Source organism: Notothenia rossii, assembly GCF_949606895.1.
Source record: "Notothenia rossii genome assembly, chromosome: 3".
NCBI lineage: Eukaryota > Metazoa > Chordata > Actinopteri > Perciformes > Nototheniidae > Notothenia > Notothenia rossii.
This window is the reverse complement of record NC_136901.1, coordinates 26,025,895-26,045,607: the sequence shown is the minus strand read 5'-3', so window position 1 is coordinate 26,045,607 and position 19,713 is coordinate 26,025,895. Positions and strand designations below refer to the sequence as shown.

The following is a 19,713-nucleotide window of genomic DNA, read 5'->3' as shown; positions in this document are numbered from 1 at the left end:
CACACACACACACACACACACACACACACACACACACACACACACACACACACACACACACACACACACACACACACACACACACACACACACACACACACACACACACACACACACACACACACACACACACACACACACACACACCATTTTTTTTTGTTTTCACATGGAGTGAGTGAGTGAGTGCCTCCCTCTCCCAATGTTTCACTCGTCCCTCCTCTCCCTTCAACTCTCATTCTGAATAACTGATTGTGAGGATTATTATGAATGAATGATTGAGGGCTATGGGACGGCCATGGTGTGTGTGTGTGTGTGTGTGTGTGTGTGTGTGTGTGTGTGTGTGTGTGTGTGTGTGTGTGTGTGTGTGTTATGTCATCTCAAAGGCAGCCGTGCTCTATTAGCAGAGTTTGATTCATAAGTAGGAAGCCTCACTTCAGTGATTCCCCTGGCAGCCATCGGCACAATAGATCCATTATACACACACACACACACACACACACACACACACACACACACACACACACACACACACACACACACACACACACACACACACACACACACACACACACACACACACACACACACACACACACACACACACACACACACACACACACACACACACACACACACACACACACACACACACACACACACACACACACACACACACACACACACACACAAAAAGCAAGTAATGACAGCGGAAGGAGAGAAAAATGTGCCCCTGAGAGAGAAAGCTGAACAAAGAGAGGATGAGAGTCAGGAAACAGGAAGTGTGGAAGGAGGAAATGAGAGTAGGAAGGAAACAGGAGCGGGGGGGACATACAAATGAAGAGAGAGCAGATGCTTTGTTTCTGCTTCTGTTTGTTATTCCTGCCTTTCCAGAAATTAATACAAATGTCTTTCTTTTTGTTGCTGCTGCCCTTTGGCGAAGTTTCATTATTCACTATCATATATTCTTCTCTAGCTTGATCAAGATATTAAAATACATTAAAATTGCCTGTAGACCAACATGCACAAATCAAATGCTGCACGAATAAAGCCGGACAGTGGACAAGTCATCCAGCAGCACCGTCATGAATACATATTTGATGATGACTCTATGTGACGGATGCCAACCCACATTCTCATGAGTGGTTGCACACGCAGTACCTCAGCCTACTCCTATGCACCATGTGTGTCATTAACACACACAATGGCACTGGAGGAGAAAGTGGTTGTAATAAAGTCAGAAAGATGCCACCCGGGCTAATGTAGTTTGGTTTAATGTTCAAAAGGTGGGAAATTAAACAATACGGGGACTCATTTTTGTGGCGTCAAGGCAATCATTTAAAAAATATCGCAAACTGTCTCCGAAAGTTATCATGTAAAAACAATGTGAGTCACTCTACTAAAACCATTGATTCATATAAGGATAATCTCATCATGAGTAATAACAATAACTTCACCCACACCTATTGTATAAATGGACAAACAGGCACCAAAAGGGTTATGAGGCGCCTCTAAAGACTCCAACATTGTTTTAATTTAGGCATCAAATGTTGCTTTACCAGGGTTTCCCACACATAGACTATAGGTATATTAACGGCCGCCCAAGTATATTTCGCGACCCATTTAGGTTTTTAAATGTTCTTTTTTATCCGTCCGCGACCACGACGCCATCTGTGATCGATCAACTTGTGGACAATGATCCCTCGCTCTACGCCTCCTGTACCCAGTCCCGGACTGGCCATCGGGAGGACCGGGGGGTTTCCCGATGGCCTGGCCTGTTAAGTGGCCTGCCTCACACAGGGTGACTGGCTGTCTACATGATGGCCATGGCCACTGTCATACAGATCATAAATCAAAGCCCTTGATTGGTCTCTGCGTGTCATTCAAGCTCGGGATAACCTCAGCTCAGGTGAGGTTAAGGACTCTCTGAGTGTTTAGATAGTTAACTTAGTTTAAGTTCTCAGTGGTTCTCAAACGGTTTGGTCACCATTTATGTAAACACATATTTCCATTTGAGGGGGTAGTGATAAGTAAAATATGCATGAATAAATAAATAAAAAGTTAACTAGGTGAAAAAAGGTAAGATAAACTTTTACAACTTGTTGAGAGCTAAAACTAGTCTTCGCTGCTGCCTCAAAGAGGAGCAGGGGGGAGAGGAGGGAGACAGGAGAGGCTGATTCAGGAGCACAGACACACTCACAACTATAAATGAACCAAAAATAAGTAAATAAATAAACAAGTTTCAGTGTTTTTTCATATTGGAAATGGGATGCTATTGGTTATAGCCATGATTTTATGATTATTTAAATGTATACAGTTCTGTTTCATAGGTGTTCCCATAGATCTAGTCTCTTTATTTGCCCCTCAAACTGCACCAGATTGATGCATTTAACTCCAAAATTAAAAAAACAAATCTCACCAGGGGAGCATGCCCCCGGACCCCCCTAGAGTATTTGAGGTCCACCCCCACTTAAAATCACATGGACAGGTTGCTAAATACATTTACCATTTTTTTTTAAATAGTAACCCATGTCCATATGTTTATTTGTGGGTAGTAGATTTAAACTATAGGGCTATCATTATGGGCCCTTCCTGTACCTGTTCGCTCTGCCATCGCGTGAAGGGTCTGCTAACAAGCGACCAACAGAAAGGTTAATGTTAATGTTGTTGCACGTCACAAAGGCACGTCACGTCACCTCAACCGCCATCCCCCCCCCCTCTGCTACCACCACAAGTATATTTCAAATCTGTGGGAAACACTGTTTACTAAAGCCACAGTGCCTGACCGCTAAAAGGAAATTATGTATTTTGCTCCAGAGGACGATATTTCTTTCAAAGAAATAAATTATGAATCCTATCATAGATTTTACTGTTAGAAAGACAAACATTGTCAGCAGTAGGTCCCATCCACCGCCACTAATTCACTTGTTTGTAACTTGATGTCTGACTAACATAAAACGTGTTTGTTGTGAGGTTTGTGTGCTCTCTGCAGGACGGGGAATGTACTCAGACAAAGATTGTTTGTGAAGGAAGAGAAGCTTTACTTTAGAAATGTGAGTGGTTTTTGAAGACTCTTCCATCTAACTGGTTGTGTTGCCTCAATTTCACATTCATCCATTTATTATCAATAAGTTAGGCTTATCTACTTTCTAGTTCTTAACCAGGACCTTCATTATTTAGATCAAGCAAATTAAGATGAGGTTAGATAGGGACTCATCGTACTGTATATCAGTAAAACTGTTAACCAAGCTGCATAAAAAGCTACAATAAGGACCCAAGAAATCAAGAAAAGACCATTTACTTAAACCTCAGTTGTACAAGAGTTGGCATGGCAACCACTAGCACATAGAGCCATGCATTATGGGAATCATCAGCAACGAGTGGAAACATGCAATTGACATTTCATCAGATTGCTCGAGACGAGCCATCCTGTGCTTCATTTCCAATGTACTTGCTATAGTAAATGCTACACTTTTATATAGAAGCTGAGGATTTATTTTTACAAATATAGATTTTTCTCCCTGATATATTTTTGGGAATATTTCCCATAGTTTGATTTTATAAGATTTGTTTCTTATTTCCTAATTTTAATGAAATACAATATTTATTTATTATGCACCAGATCTACATACTAAGTGCTGCCTCAGCAGGCTATTTGTTTTCAACATGGACATAATGTAAGTTGTAGTCGAGGTGTCAGCAAATGTGTTCAGCAGAGCACAGATATATGGTGTGAAGGGAATGGCTGTAAGGACCCAGCAGTGTGGTATGGGGTACTGAGAGGGTGGAGGGGGGGTGGAGGAGGGGGTCCAGCCCTACGTGACGCCAGGCGCGTACCCAATGCTACCTGGCTCATGTTCAAACACACACCCTACTTCAGCTAGAGAGCCCCAAATCCCTGGAGAGCTCCCAGACATGGATATACAGACATAATACACACTCACACAAACTCATTGTACCACTTAAAGACCGGAAAGATGGAAAAACTGAGGTAAAAGGAAGTGTAAGTCCACATGAAAGCAAAAGCACATAAGTAAAGGCACAAATAAATAAAATAATATAAAAACACACAAAGGCGAGACAATGCACTTACTCAGAAAACACAAAAACAATCAAATAAACAAACAGACACAAAGTTAATGCATGCATGCAAACACACACACAAACTCACAAACACACACACACTACTTTGTGTGCAAGGCTTCTTTGGATATAGCCCAGGTTCTGCACAACAAGCTGCATGAAATATTCAGTGAATTTTTCAACATGTGCTCTTTCCCCTTTCGCACGTGTAGAAGAGCAAAAAGAAAATGCAGGGGGAGACAGGAAGGAGGGGGAGAAGGAGTCAATGAGGGCAAAGGCAGAGTGAGCAGCGGGAGAGAACGGACGAGCGAGCCAGAAACTGACTGGGAGATGCAGAGAGAGAGGAAAAGAGAGGAGAGGGAGAGAGAAAACCCAGCTGACTCTGATCCAAGCTACTCCCCTTAGCAACAGCCCTGGCTCAGCTGGCATCCCATTGGCCAGCTGGCAGCATGCATCACAATCCCATGCATGGCTCTGCAGCCAATCGCTGGTTTCCTTGCAGCCCTGCATTTTGGATTTCATTTTCACCATGGCAACACAACCCTGCTCTTGGCCCTGGGATTTGGCCTGTGTAGTGTACACACACACAACAATTCACACACACACACACACACACACACACACACACACACACACACACACACACACACACACACACACACACACACACACACACACACACACACACACACACACACACACACACACACACACACACACACACACACACACACACACACACACACACACACACACACACACACACACACACACACACACACACACACACACCTGTATATACAGTACAAACTTAACCAATCCTCAATGGTCACAGGCAAAAGCAGCACAACTCACCTAGCAGACAAGCCAACTCAGCTAACTCTGCACAGCTGAAAGCTGGAATAAAAGTTAAACCTATAAGATAACTCAGGAAATGCTGTGATGAGTACCGAATGACAAGTGCTAATAATAAGGATACACTGAATTCTATATCATCAAGTTAAAGTAAACAATCTCCATAGGATTTACATCCCCTCTCTAGGTCCGAAGTGTAAAGCGTCTAAAGTTATTTTTACAGTTACTCTTTAAATGCTCTGGTTATTATTATGGTAGTGTCCCTGTTGAAAAGGACCTCTAGTAAATGTTAAGATTGTTTCCAAGTATCATGGATAGAGTGTACAATTATTTCAGCAGCATTCACGGATGGAGCATATACAATTGCTTTACAACAGCAAGGTTATTTACAAGTGTAAATACAAATGTATTTGTTATTGTTTCTGGTTACTGCAACTTGATTTACACAAGAGCTTAAAGTTGAATTGAGTAATCCTACCATTTTTCTTTTTCTTTGAAAAACACGTTGCACAGAAATACTATTATTTAACCATTTCTGAACAGCATGGCTTCAACGAGACAACCAGTACTGGTACGGTATTAGTGCATGTGAAATATATAAATCCTCAAAAAGAAAAAGTGACTAGAGAAAATAGATGGACAGATGAGAATTAACCATTTTTGATAACGTTAACTCTAGCGCAAGTGAGAAGTCGAATGCTGAACATCAAGTACAACTTTCCAAGTTCATTCTTGTGTGAATACTTATTTTTATTTATTTATTACTGTATGTCCGAGTTATTATACGTGTGAGCTGCCATTATTGGATCTGATAATAACTGAGGGGCTACAACAACTACAAAGCAGCATAAAACACTAATACCTGTTCAAGTGATTTCTGTGTTCCTGGAGAGTCGCACATTTCAAACACGCACACAGCCAGGCAGACAGGAAAGGTAACTAGCTACATCCTCTTTGTTCTCTCAGTGAGTCGAGATATATAAAGGGTGTGAGAGCGGGAGGGAGACTATCAAAGATAAAAAGACACGAGTAGAGTGATAGTGGGGGGCAGAAAGACAAAGGGAGAAGAAATGAGACAGGTACAGAGATGTAAGACAGAGGCCTGCTCCTGGAGAATAAGCAGAAGGAGAGACAATGAAGAGCAGCTTTTCTACAGACACACACAAGATAAATGGGTCTGCTGTCTAAAGAGCCAGCGTGTTCGCCCAACAGTGTGTGTGTTTGGGAGTAATTGTGTGTAACTACAGAAGCCATCCATCTGGGCCATTGTGGCAGTGACCAAACTGGAGGTGGATATCTAGCAAGCCCTTCCCCTCCCACAAGACGAAACAAAACCATCAGCTCCAAAAACAGCACTCAGGGTCAGTTGTCAAACTTAACAGCAGGTAATTAAAAGTAATAGCAGAGGTTCCCCTTGGGTTGGACGATAGGGGATGTATGTATCCCACCAACAGCAATTAGTCAGCCAATTACCCTCGGGCCTAATTATAACCGCCGTCCATAGGAAGGCTTTGGGAGGGACAATAATAGGCTCTTATGGTAAGTTGTGTTTATCTAAGTGATCAATAATTAGCATGATCACTGGAGAAGGTCAGCACCTCACATCAAAGGCTTGCCTCCTAACTGACATTGTTTCTGTGCTGTGGTTAATTGATACAATAGGGGCAAAGTGGTGTTTTCTATTAACAGTTTGTAAAAGTACATATTAGCATGCCACATTGGAGGATACGTTGGGTGCAATGAATTTGAACCGACATGCTAGCCATTCCTAAACCCTGAAGTTACATTGTTCGTTTTTATGCTTAGATTTGCAAGCCAAAATGTCTGTGTTCCTCAGGCAGGGTTAATATTATTGTGACAATATATACATATTGTACATGTGACTGGTGGAGCTTTAGCAAAAGCTTTAACGGCTATAGTTGCAATGTGGCATTAGTTGAAATTCCATGGACTTTTATTTTGTTGATTCAATTAAAGCTGAGAGGATAGTTCTCCAATGGGTGTGTGTGCATGCTGCAGCTCTCAGAAGCTCCTCTAAACGGGTTAGCTCTGATAGCAGGAGTGGCAGCTGGCTTTCCAGGAATAAACTGAACTGAACATGCACTCCCTGCAAGTGGATTCCACACACACACACACACACACACACACACACACACACACACACACACACACACACACACACACACACACACACACACACACACACACACACACACACACACACACACACACACACACACACACACACACACACACACACACACACACACACACACACACACACACACACAGTGTGACCTATCTCTGTTTCCTGGGTTTTGAAAATGCATGGGCTGTGCCGTGGGTCTTTGGACAGTAGATGTAAGTGCATGTACACAAACTAAGACAAGCTTCACTCATACAGTACATGTTCCCCGTGTTCTTACTATGTGTTTATTTTTGTGTGCGTGTGCGTGTGCGTGTGTGTGTGTATGCTGTTTATGTCCCAGCTGCTCTGAGAAACATTTAGGCAGGTCCGTAGGTGAATGACACCTTCTCTGGCCACTTTGTTTAGGTAATACACTTACTTTAAAGCCCTCTTAGCCCCATAACGGCTCATTTCCCCACTCCGAACTCAATGACCCATGCCAGAGAGAGAAGTTATGCTCATTGGTTCAGTATGTTTATATAAATGCCACAAGATGTTTAGATAGAGCTTTAAGATCTTTTTTTTTTTAAACAGGTAACACCTGAGGTCTGACGTTAAAGTCTGATGATCTCAGGTGTGTTTTACGGCTCTGCAATGAATTCCAACAAAGACTATAAAAAGATTGATATAACATCCACAGCAGTTCCTCCCGCAGAAATATCCTACTCCTTTTCCCACAATGCCTTTAAAAAAAGATAGGTATTCTATATATAGTCAGGTTATAAACAGTTATACTGTATCTGTGCTGCTCTATATCGCCCCCTAATGAGCCCTCCATGGACATACTATATTCAGCTCAAAATACTGTATATATATATTTCTTCAACTACAGGGCAGAATAAGAACCAGCACAGGCTGTGTGTTTGTAAAATGCCTCTTGAATGCATGTGTTTAAAGTTAAACATGTCAGTGCTTTGTATACTTTATCGCAAATATAGACATTTTGAGTGTATTATACATGATTGTGTCTGCTTCGGGATGATCATTAAACATCTCAAATATGTAGATGTTAACATATGTTAACTTCCCGTTTTTATTATTTTACATGTGTGTGTATGCATGTTTGATATTAGAAAAAGAATGCACTATACTATCCAAACAAAGTTCACATGCAAGACAAAACAAGTCAAGTAAACGATGACTCCTGGAGTTAAGTAGATGTTTTCTCACTGGGTTCCTATAATCAGCTACCGTGAAACACTCAGATGGAAATAAACACTATTTCATTCTGAGCTGCGTTGCTGTTACCTTGAAAGTGTTGCTATTATAGGGACAGCGAAAACAAACCGAGATGAAACTTAAAGTTGCATATTGTAGGAGAGACTGTCTCTCCTTGCGTGTTAACTGTTCATTTGCCTTTGTAAAGAATGCAGAGGGTGGATTTGATACTTTGATAGGCACATGAACACCACTTGTGTTTCATATTGTCACATAAATGAGTATAAACAGGAATAATATGCAGAGTTGTCAGGATGGGTGGTCAACCATGCCGAAACAAAGGTTGGCAGGGGCTTATGTCACAAACTGTCCTAGCTGCAACTTTAGCGCTTTTGTCATTTCATTTGATTTGTTCTTGTTTCTGATGCGTGGACATTCTATTGCACTCTCTTGGTACTTTATTGTTTGTATGTTATCAATGTTTGACTTTACTTACTTGAATTTCAGATCATCGTTTAAAAAGTGGATCTTAGTTGTTTTTATTCGTGGTTTAATAAAAAAGAAACAAACAAAGGCTCCATTGGCTTAAAAGTAGACGAGCTTTGTCTTAGAATAATCCCAACGTATTGTTCAATTTTTCTTAAATGTTGTAATCTTTTGCATCATGAACCTTGACTACAAAACAAGATCCCAGTTTGAATGTTTTTTTGAAAATGACGTGTTGAAAACTTAAGTTTACACCCCACTTTATTTCCTGTAGTTGCTATGTTTTTTAAGGACTGGTTCACTCATACAGTATACATCATTGTGAAATAAATTAAACTAAAAAAATATACTGATTCACATACCAGGAAAGACTATGAACAAATAAACTTTCAATATCCTTGCATCACTGATCCTAGTATATTATTGTTGAGATATGAATCAGGGACAAAGACCACAGCAAGGGGAACACAGGCTTCACTTCATTTGCAAATACACAAGTCAAGTTAGAGAAGATACAAAGAATAGGCTTCACACCTGATCTATAGGATCCTCTCTCTGCTCCTGTCTCTCTCCTCCTAGGCAGCCTCCCTCTCCTCTCTCCCTTCGCTGGCCTCTCACACACAAAGGCAGGGGGAGGCAGAGGTGGAGGAGGAGGGAGGGGGGGGAGGAAGGCACAAAGGAGCTGTGAGCTGTGGGCTTGCCCTGGGGAAAGGGAGGGTGATGGGGTGGATGGGGGGTAACAGAGGGTCAAAGGGGGGCCACGATGGTGTAGGAGAGGGATGGGGGGTAGGGAGAAACCTGAGAGTCAGAAAGCCAGAACAGGAGCTGGGGTAGAGAGGAGGGGAGAGCTGGGGAAGGGAGGGGGGGTTCAGGGGGTGTGAGCACAACACAAAACAGCCTATAGCGGCAGAGATTATTTTTTTGTCTCCACTTTGAAGGGGGGAGGGGGGCTGGCAGTGGATTTGTTCAAGAAAGGGATTTAGTTTGGGAAATGCACCTCCACTATCTACCAAAGCCTGTGTAAGCACTTTATATTTCTTTTTTATAAGGCAGATTGTGTTCAAATCCTTTGCCACAGTTCCATTTCTTACTCAGAGCAGCAACAGCATCTTCCCCTGTATTACCATAACACAACATGCATGTTTCTTGATACATATATGTCAGAAGAACACACTAATAAAGGCCTGCTAGAGCCAATCAGGGGGAAAGGAGTCAGATAGTGAATTGTTGAATGACTTAAAAACTGCAAAATAATATACTGCTGTTTTTCCTTTTTTCTTCTTCTATTACACAGTTTTCCCTATTTATAGGTTTGTCTTGGGTTGTTCCGAGGTGTCGGTTGACGCATCCCATTAAAAAGCAACATAACCGCCTACCTATAGGTTTGTTTTTACCCTTTACTTACCACATTCCCTCCACCTGCTTAAATAACCACAAACTGGCACTAATCTAACACCATCTAACCTCCCTTAACTGCCCCTGAAACCCCAGTGGGGCCCTAAAACACAGGTGCACACATCAACACTGAGTCACTTCATACTAATAGAAGTCTAAGTATATACATAGCTGCACTATAAAAACAGAGTTACGCACTTGCTGGTGGACATGCCAACACACAAACAAACACACACAAATGCAGCATACCAACAGAGGCCTGTGACAGTTGGGTAACTGAGGCCAAACAACAACAACAACAAGCCCAGCAGAGGAGAGGAGGCATGTTGGGCATCTTCCTCTTTGCAAACTCTGTGGCCTCGACAAACACACAGAGCCGACAAAGATAACAAGCACGCACACAAACCCAATGCCCTCTCTGGCAGGACAGTTATGTAAGAGATAGTTAGAGGAGCCCCTTTTTTCACCATTCCTCTTTTATTGAGTGCTATCTTTTCTTCCACTTTCTCTTCTCTTAATTAGTTTAGTAAACTTTCTTTACTTAGCCTTTCTTGAATGTGATTTCCAACAGCTGTGGTTCAAATGCATTAAAAGCCCTTTCAGGGCATAACTGTTAATAGCTTAAATAGAGAATGTGGTGATACGCCCTCACAGACCTCCAGGAGGTGGATGATGTCAGCTCCACCTCTCCTCCCCACGCCACTCCTCCCTCCATGACACTGCTGATGATGACAACAGAGGAGGAGGATGACGATGAAGAGGAGTCTCTCCACCTCCCTCTCTTTCCTGTCCTCCTCCTCCTCACCCACTGCTTCCTGCCGTCCTCCCCCCGGGCATCCTGACTCAGCTCTCACCACCTCTCTTCCTGAATCTCTCTCTAAATCCTCCTTCAAATCTGTTCTGAAACAAACACACTCTTTCTTTCAAGCTTGTGCCCTTGATTCTCAAGAGTAGGATTTCACAAGAAAAGAAGGGAACAAAAGCTGTGACAGATTGAAGTTAACATCGATTAGATAAATAAGAATAATGTTCTTATCACTGAACCCTAAATAATTATATGAGCAAAAACCTTTGTCTGTGCTTCCTCCACAGGGTTTGTGGCACATGTGGATGGCACACGGATTGGAGCATTAAGAAGACAGAAAAGAAGGAGGAAGAGGAGGATGTAGACAAAGCAGATGTAAAAAACAGATGCCAAATCCTAATGTCCGGTCCTAAGCCCTGCAAAGGATACTCACAAACTGTCACCTGCTTTCAACCTGAACAGTGTTACTCATATTTAAAGACTAATTAACTGCAAAGGTCAATATTAACTTCAGATCAACAGAAAATCCAATGTAAAATATTTAGTAAATCCTCAGTTATTTTTCTTTTATGTTTCATATTTCTTTTTCAAAATGTAAAGTTTGTGTTACTCACTATACCAACATCTGCAGGACAGTAAACGTATTGTAGTCTATGGACTCCTAATGCTCTGAAAAAGGTTTGCAGCTGAACATATGTCACTCATCTACCACGTCTTAAACCATAACCCTGTCCAAATAAACTGCTCCCAGGTGCACCATATGGAATTATTTCACTTACAAAGCCAACATCAAAACCCTGGTGTAATGGGTGCTGCCAAGCTCTGCAAGTCAAGTGAGGTGACATCATCATGGCTTTAGATTTACTATTGGTACTAAAGTCGTATTTCTTAAAGCGTAACAACGCGAGAGGGAACAGAAAAAGGCGACTCAGACCTAAGATGTATAAGGAACACGCTAAATATCTTACATACTTATATCTGCCAGAATACAGGACTAGCCTTGAGGCACATAAGACACTGAAGTCATAAAGTGAGTGTGCATTCCTGTGTGTCTCAGAGACAGATGCAAGCTGATTGACGACGCTGTCACACTGATTGATGCCAGCGCTCACAGCTAAAGTTTTACCAGAAAATGTACAGTAACACTCACACACATCTGAACACAATCAGACATTCAAAATGACAGTTACTGCTCAACAAATGACCAAAAGCTGTCTTTAGAGAAAGGGAAAACCGGTGGCTACATTTTCATCCACAATTTCCTAGCTTTTTAAAAGGTCCCATGTCATGGCCATTTCTACTGATCATAATTCCATTGTTGAGGTCTACTAGAATAAAGGTATATTGTGCAATTTTCCAAACTCACATTGGTTTCTCATACAGCCTCTCTGTATAGTATGTGTATTCACTCTCTGTCCTAAACGGCTTGTTGGAGCTCCTGCCCCCCCCCCTCCCTGTGAGCCCAGTGGCCGTCTGCGAGACAGCGAGACACAGCGCAACTCAGCCCGAAACACACACACACACACCGGCAGCCTGGCTGGGAGTTTGTGTGTGTGCCCAGGCTGAGTTCTGCGGTGTCTCGCTGTCTCACCGACCCCACACCAGTGAGCCAGCTCACACTGTCCGCTCCTCGTAGCAGCGAGCCTCGCAACGTCCCGCCGAGTGTATGTGTGTGAGGAAGTCCGCAGATTGGTCCAAACATAACGGCTCCATCGACGTAACGTCACTATACCCGAAATACGTCACTATACCCGAAATACGTCACTATACCCAAGAAGTAAACAATGGAAAAAGAGAAATCTCCAACGAGGCGTTCTGGGGCAGCACAGACAGGTATTTTCTTTGTTAGAGTTGTACTCTCTACAGGGTGTGCTTTGAGGGTTTGTGACTCTGCAGACCGTTTACATGCAGAAGAAGCTACATAACACACAAGGGGACGGGTCATAACCAGAAAAGCATGACATGGGACCTTTAAGTCACTTCTAAGTAATGGATTGATTGTAAATATGTACCTGCATGATATAACTACACATATAATGAACAAAAAGTGGCAGAGATTGATAAAAGATGTGAAACTGTAATTTGACAAACTTTGTTTGTCACAGGTCATGGTATTCTTTTTCCATCCATACCTCCTCGCTCCCTCCTTTTACTCGGCAACATATTTCCTTACAGCAAAGGTTCCAGACAGGCTGCGCTTTATATATGTGTGTATTTGTCTGCAAGCATAATGGAGGGTGTCTACTTGGTCTTAAGCGGGAGTGTGTATGTGTGCATTTATGTGTGTAATGGATCTGATTCATGGGCAGCAGTAAATGTGTGTAATAAAGCTGAGCAGGCGGTTTGATGGAAAACCCCAGGTGTGTGAGGCACAGCCTTGGGAGACGCTGGCATTACAGAGTGTGTGTGTCTTTGTCCCTCAGAGGGAGATCAAAACAGTGGGTGAAAAAGGTGATGGGGGAATGAGATGTGTGTCAGAGTGTTTGAGGACTGTGTGTGAAAATGAAACAGAGCTGGTGTTAGGTTAGGTGTGCTAGGCCTAAGTAAGGGTGTTGAATGTGTACAACTCAATTGACACATCTGTGTGTGTGTGCGTGCGTGCGTGCGTGCGTGCGTGCGTGCCATTGTCCCTAGTCCCAATAAATTCAATGCCAAGTTTAAGTTGGATTAAACTTGACTCTAATCCAATGGCAGCGCCTTTCTAAGGGGGGACGATACAAAACCAGCAGGTGGATCTGAAAGTACACAACCATTACATACAAAATAGAAAAATATATAAGGAATCAAACCGGTTTTTGGAATAAATTGTTCTGGCAAGCAAACAACAGGCCAACAGAAACAGATAATAGAAGAAAGCTTTGAGTGATGCCATCCGAAACTATCTTATTGTTTATTTCTGGTGTCAAAACAAATCAGCCGTCATAATGACTTTCTTTGCTGAAGCAGTAAGGAAAGCTACAATTGTTATATTAGAGAAAAGAAGCTTCTACCATGTCTAGGAATTCATATTTGTAAACTGAATGTTGAACCAAACAGAATCAGAGATTGCCAACAAACATACTGTACTCGTTTGCTGGATATTTCAATGTATTCAAGCTAATCAAACATGTCATTGTTCTGGAAGAAGCTCAGGCAAACCACTGCACAGACAAAAACAGGAAAGACGGCATCAACATGACTAAACAGTGAAATCATGTATCACTTCAGGCAGGTCAAAGCCAGGGGAAAAGGTCAAAGGTCTTACCTGGGTAGGTGGGATCTTGCAGCAAAATACAGGTGGCTCTCCTGCAGAAAAACACAGTATGTCAACAAAAAGTCTGATATGGATCAGTCCAATTAGTCTGCTGTTATTTATGATCTGTAATCAGCTGTAAGGCAATAGGGGGATGATGCCTTTAAACTTTGTAGTGAATTTCAATGAATATGTTAAAATATATTTCACTTTTATTAAAAATATCACTTTTTTTTCAAATTAAAATGCTATGGATTTAATAATGGGTGTATTTGAATTTCTTCTACAACCTATTAAATGAAACATAAATATCACAGGTTTGCTTTGTCATTAGGATTTACTTTTGTTTTGTAGAGGCGGGAAGTGTACATAAGGTAGATAGTTAATATGAGGAAACCTAACTAAAATGTCCATCTTACCATTGATCCGGAATGTCTACCGTTTGCCATTCCTCAGCTGTGCAGTCCATCTTCACAGGATGCCATTAAACGTCTTGCATACAGTAGTTCAGATGTTTCACTCATGGCTTCAGTCGGGTGCTGGTGGTTCTTCAAGCATAGCACAACAATGGTTGGCCATGGTCCTGATTCTTTCTCTGTGAATGAGAAATATATATATTATCCTTTGTGTTAAGAGATACAAAACAGAAAATATGAGCAGTAATCAAGCCGCTTATTGATGCGGAAAAGTATTCAGACACTAACACCTACATGGCCATTTTAGTCATTAAAGCTTGTTCTGCAAACGCACTGGATTCGTTTTATGTAATTGAACAACAACATCTATTCAAAAACTACAGTCTGATTTCCATTCCTGCACCGTGAGAAAATTGGCAGCTGTTTACAAAGGTCACACACAAAGCAGTGATGGACTGCGCATGTGTCGCCATCTAGGGGTGAACACACACTCTTGCACTCTTCTGCAACAATGTGTACACAGCGAACAACTTTGCCACTTTGTAGACTAATGCTGACTGTTCATGTAGTGGTAGAAAATAAAATAACTACTGGAGACATTTCTTCAGTGTTGTTGGCATGTAATTATTCCTATCATGAACCACGCAGAGGCTGTTAATCTTCTTAAAAGCTTTGACAACTTGTTGAGTTCCCTCCTCAAATAAATATCTATCATACAGGAGGAAATATGTAAAGCAGCATGCAGGAATCACAAGGTATTTGAATACATTTAACAACTGAGGTATAGATAGGGGAAAAAATATGCTGTAAGTGGGCATGTATTCGACAATATACTAATTGTACATGAAATGTGCAAAACACAAACAAACAAAACAGATTCACAGCATGCCAGCAAACCAGTCAAGTGATGCTTAGTCAATGCTGTTTTATCATTTATTTTATATAGCTAAAAAGAGAAACACCGAGGAAGGAAAGGGCTGTTATCAACATAATGTAATGACAGAACACTATTTTGTATAGGAAAATGTCACTGTTACTTTGGATAAGAGATTTTAAGAAACAGTCAGTTTAGGATAACGCCTAGTATGTAGTGGACTACAGTTTTAAATGGAGTAGTACAATTAGTGCCAAAAGAAAGTTTAAGAGTCCACGTTCTCGTTTTCATATTTAAAGTAAAATACAACTGTCCAATATTCGCTTAGACTGGAACTTGTGGGCCCCAGATTTCAAACATGCCTTTAAGTGATTTTAACCGGTAAGCTAGCAAGTAAGTGTTGCAGTGGGATGTTTAGAGCAGAAATACACCATGCTACCTGGGCAGAGGCATTGTTCAGTACATTAAAATGTTAATTACACAGTTGTGTTGCATTTAATGTAGAAAGCTACGGTACAATACAGTAATAATAAAGCATTTACCCCACAAAATATCACTCTTGTTTTGTCCTACTGGAGCTGGCTCGCCACTGCAATTAGTTGAATTTGTTGCAGCTGCGAGTAGCTCCTCGAGTTACAATCCATTGTGGGACATCAACAACACCGTCAAAACATTGCATTTATTTTTTTATTTTGACATTTAATTATATTTTAATAATTCACTTTTTTAATGTATAGTCAGGAGGACATGGTGTTGATGAAACATAGCTGCTCCGTGGATAGTCAGCTGTATAGCCTAATGTGATTTAGTAAAGTTTTGATATGGTATCTTTACTCACTAATTGTATTATATTATCTAAAGACAGGACTGGACAGTCTTGGAGCAAGCTCATGACTTGTTAGTCTAACCAATTTAACAGTCCTGGGTCGCCATCCAGTGGCAAAATGTCGGAGGTGCTACAGGAACAGCCAAAAAAAAAGAGGGGTGGGGACAAATACAAATTCTAGGGAAGAAAATTCAAACACTCTTCCTGGAAATAGAAGAGAACCCGCCACAACTTGGCCACATGACATTTCGAAAAAAAATGCGACACGACCCTTCTTGCAACGCACGCGATAGTGCATTTCATTGAATAAGCCGCTGTTCTATTCCTCCTCCAACCAGCACGTTATCAGGCCACGCGCTGTATATCACACCCACGGACGCGATCCATTGCCTTTTTGTGCATTTAGAAATGTGTAACCGTCATCAACGCGAGGCGATTGCGACATCACCAACTCCAGACCTACCTTGTTCCCGTAAACTATTCCCTCTTTACCGTAAAAACGTGACATCACCATACATACAGTTATATATAACATTTGGGAAAGCAGACTAAACAGCTGTCTGCAACACAGATAGGAAACTTACCGCCTGTTCGTGCAAAGTTAGAGTATACAAATCACACAGTTTTTGGAATTATGTAATAGTCTGCCATCAAACCATCCTCTTAAAAATCACAGTATTTTGGCCTTCTGTTTTCATGACTGCTGTTACTGCTCTTAGTTTACCAGATAATGGCCTATAAGTGTCTCCTACAGTAATGCAAACTGTATTTTTACTGTTATGTTGATCGCCTCGTTTAAGTCATATTACAGGAGGAGGATAGTTCAGGTTGTTTTCAATGGAGTATCATTCGTTGCAATTAGATAACACATTCTCTGCAGCCTCACATGCCAGCATACGCCGGATAACAAGATGCGTTATGCTTACCTTTTATGTGTAATCCAAAATCTACTGGGGAGGTACCGTGCTGACTGTAGTGTAATAATGAAAAATCTGAAAATATCCATCTCCTTTCCCAGCCATGGATGACGCAGCCCCCTAAAAAGCCCTCTCCCAAAAAACATTAAATCCCCATTCAGCATCCATAACGCGTGTAGGTGCAAACGTCGACACGGGGAGCACTGTACACGCAAATAGATCACAGCCCCGGCTGAGGAAATGTTCAAGTGTTCGCAAGGCATGACTGATGGACTCATCACTGATCTTGCATCTCTGCACAGTCATATCGCCTTTCTGAAAGATTGCACAGCTCGTTACCTCCTCTGAAGACCATCTGGTAAAGAATAAATCGCCAGCTCCTGTAACCTCCAAGGCAGCAACGGGCACGGATCCCTAATCATCCAAAAACCCAACTGATATCCGTTTTCGATACAGGAATGGTCCACGGCGATTAGGGCAGGCAGTCCTGACAGAAATTGCGCAGTTTATATTCCTCTGAAACGGAGACTCTTTCCCTTCTGTCCCCGTTGAGAGGCTCTTTCCCTTCCTCCTCCTCCTCCCTCCTCTCTTTTTCTCTCTCTTCCCTCATGCAGGTTTCTTTTCGGTGGAAGAGTCTTGGACATTGCCTGCCCCGCCTCCATAGTCACTGGCAAACACACTGTACAACTCGCCCAAATTCCATTATTAACAACAATTCAATGGAGAACAACAAGACCCCAGTGTGTCCCTTTATAAGTGTTTAGTTCAAGAGTCAAACTCCCTGTTGGAGGTAAAGGGGCCAAGAGCCACTTGGGGAATCAAAAGTTTTTCTTTGGAGGTGTCTGGTAATCTTGTCAGGTTCCGGTCAATTCCCAAGAAAATGAAAACTAGGCCAAGAGCATGTTGGGAAATCAAATTAAAGCCCATGCCATTTAGCTCCACACAGATGGCTCCTCAGGGTGCCTGATGCGTTATAAAGGAGTCCCCAATAAACTGCAGATTGATTTAATTTCACTGGTAATGCATTCAAAAGCACTAACTGTAATCTGATTAGACATTTCCCATGCTTTTTCTCTAATGTGACAAAACAAGTTCAAACATGTCTAGAGAACCGTTTTCCAGGGTTCTTATTACATGGGAAATGTTGGATTCCCTCATCAAAGATATTCAATAAATGTCTACACTTTTTCAACATTTTAGAAGCTGCTGTTTTACAGTTTCTGAGTGGATAAGCAGATGGAAGAAGTTGACTTCCAATGCCTTTAAGAAACAAAAAGATTTGCTTCAAAATAACACATCATCTGAACACAGAGATGTTAGAAAAAGGAAAAACAATGCACAATGTTTAACTTTGAAAACTTTGGAAAGTGTATTCCTCTAATCCAATTCGATTGTCAGACAGGAAGGTTAATAACCAGCGCATAATAAATATATATCTAGGTTGTTTCCACATCATATTTACATTCAAGTTCATTTCAGCTGCTTTAATCAGCTTTCATCCATTAAACACACCTCCGAAGTCTGATATCTTTGTAACCAGCATGCTTGAGAATTAGCCAATTGAAATTTTTATTCAACATGTTGCTATGAGCCCCCCCTCCGGCTCCCACCCAACGAGAGACCACCAGTGTACACACAGAGACTTGGGTCTGATAAAGAGGCTCTTAAACCCAGAGGAAGTTCGTGTTTGGTCTTTCATGGGGACAATCCTTACGTCTGAATACAACCTTGAGCTCAGCCCCCCCTCTCTCTCTGGTCCCCCTCTCTCATTACTGGACCATTCTTCCCTCCGGCTCACTTTCTCCAGGGTCCTTCTCTTGTTTTTCTCCCCCCTCCCTTTCAGGAGTTTGGGCTGAGTCCTTTTCCAGTGGGGAAGTCCGGGCCTTCTCTCTCACAACGCTGAGCGACTCCAAACGTCTTGTGGGAGGCTTCATTAGAATTCATTTGTTTGAAAAGGTTCATTTCTCCTCCAGTCTCTCCTTCCCTCTGTCTTGTTTTCAGGTTGGGGGGGGGGGGGGGAGGCATGTTAACATAAAAACATTCTTGACCTCACCTTGATTAACTGCATTGTTTGCGTGTTGTTACTGTGTGACAAATCTAATATTCACAAAAGGACATTCTTTTTGGATTTATGAATGTACCATTAAAATACTTTTGTTCATAAAAGATTCCAACCAGGTCTGTCTGGTGAGTTAGCCAGAACAGGATACAGTATATTATGGGCTTCATGAAAGCATTGGCAATTCAGTGTATTTCCAAACAGAAGCACTTATTTCCAATGATGTAATTCAACTCATATTTTGAACATATTATCTACAGTCCAGGACTGTCATCACGCATTCCACAACAGCTAATCAGATTACTAGAGAATTCAATGAGAACAGCAGACAGTTAGATGACCAGACAGACACTTGATCCAGATGTTGCAATAAGCAAGTTTCCAGTGAAACACTTCACTTACCAGAAGGAGACTATTCCTTG

At 41.7% G+C, this 19,713-nt stretch overlaps 1 protein-coding gene across 2 annotated transcripts in view; it reads right to left on the bottom strand.

The window, feature by feature from the left end:
• Window positions 1-17,802, bottom strand: part of kdm6ba (lysine (K)-specific demethylase 6B, a) — a 93,986-nt gene extending 76,184 nt beyond the window's left edge. For both annotated transcript variants that reach the window (XM_079672714.1, XM_079672715.1), the window contains exons 1-3: window positions 17,242-17,802; window positions 14,619-14,794; window positions 14,212-14,252 (exon numbers count right to left, since the gene is read on the bottom strand). The gene's annotated coding sequence lies outside the window, so the exon portion shown is untranslated. The remainder of the gene's footprint in view (window positions 1-14,211; window positions 14,253-14,618; window positions 14,795-17,241) is intronic.
• Between the last annotated feature and the right edge of the window lie 1,911 nt (window positions 17,803-19,713).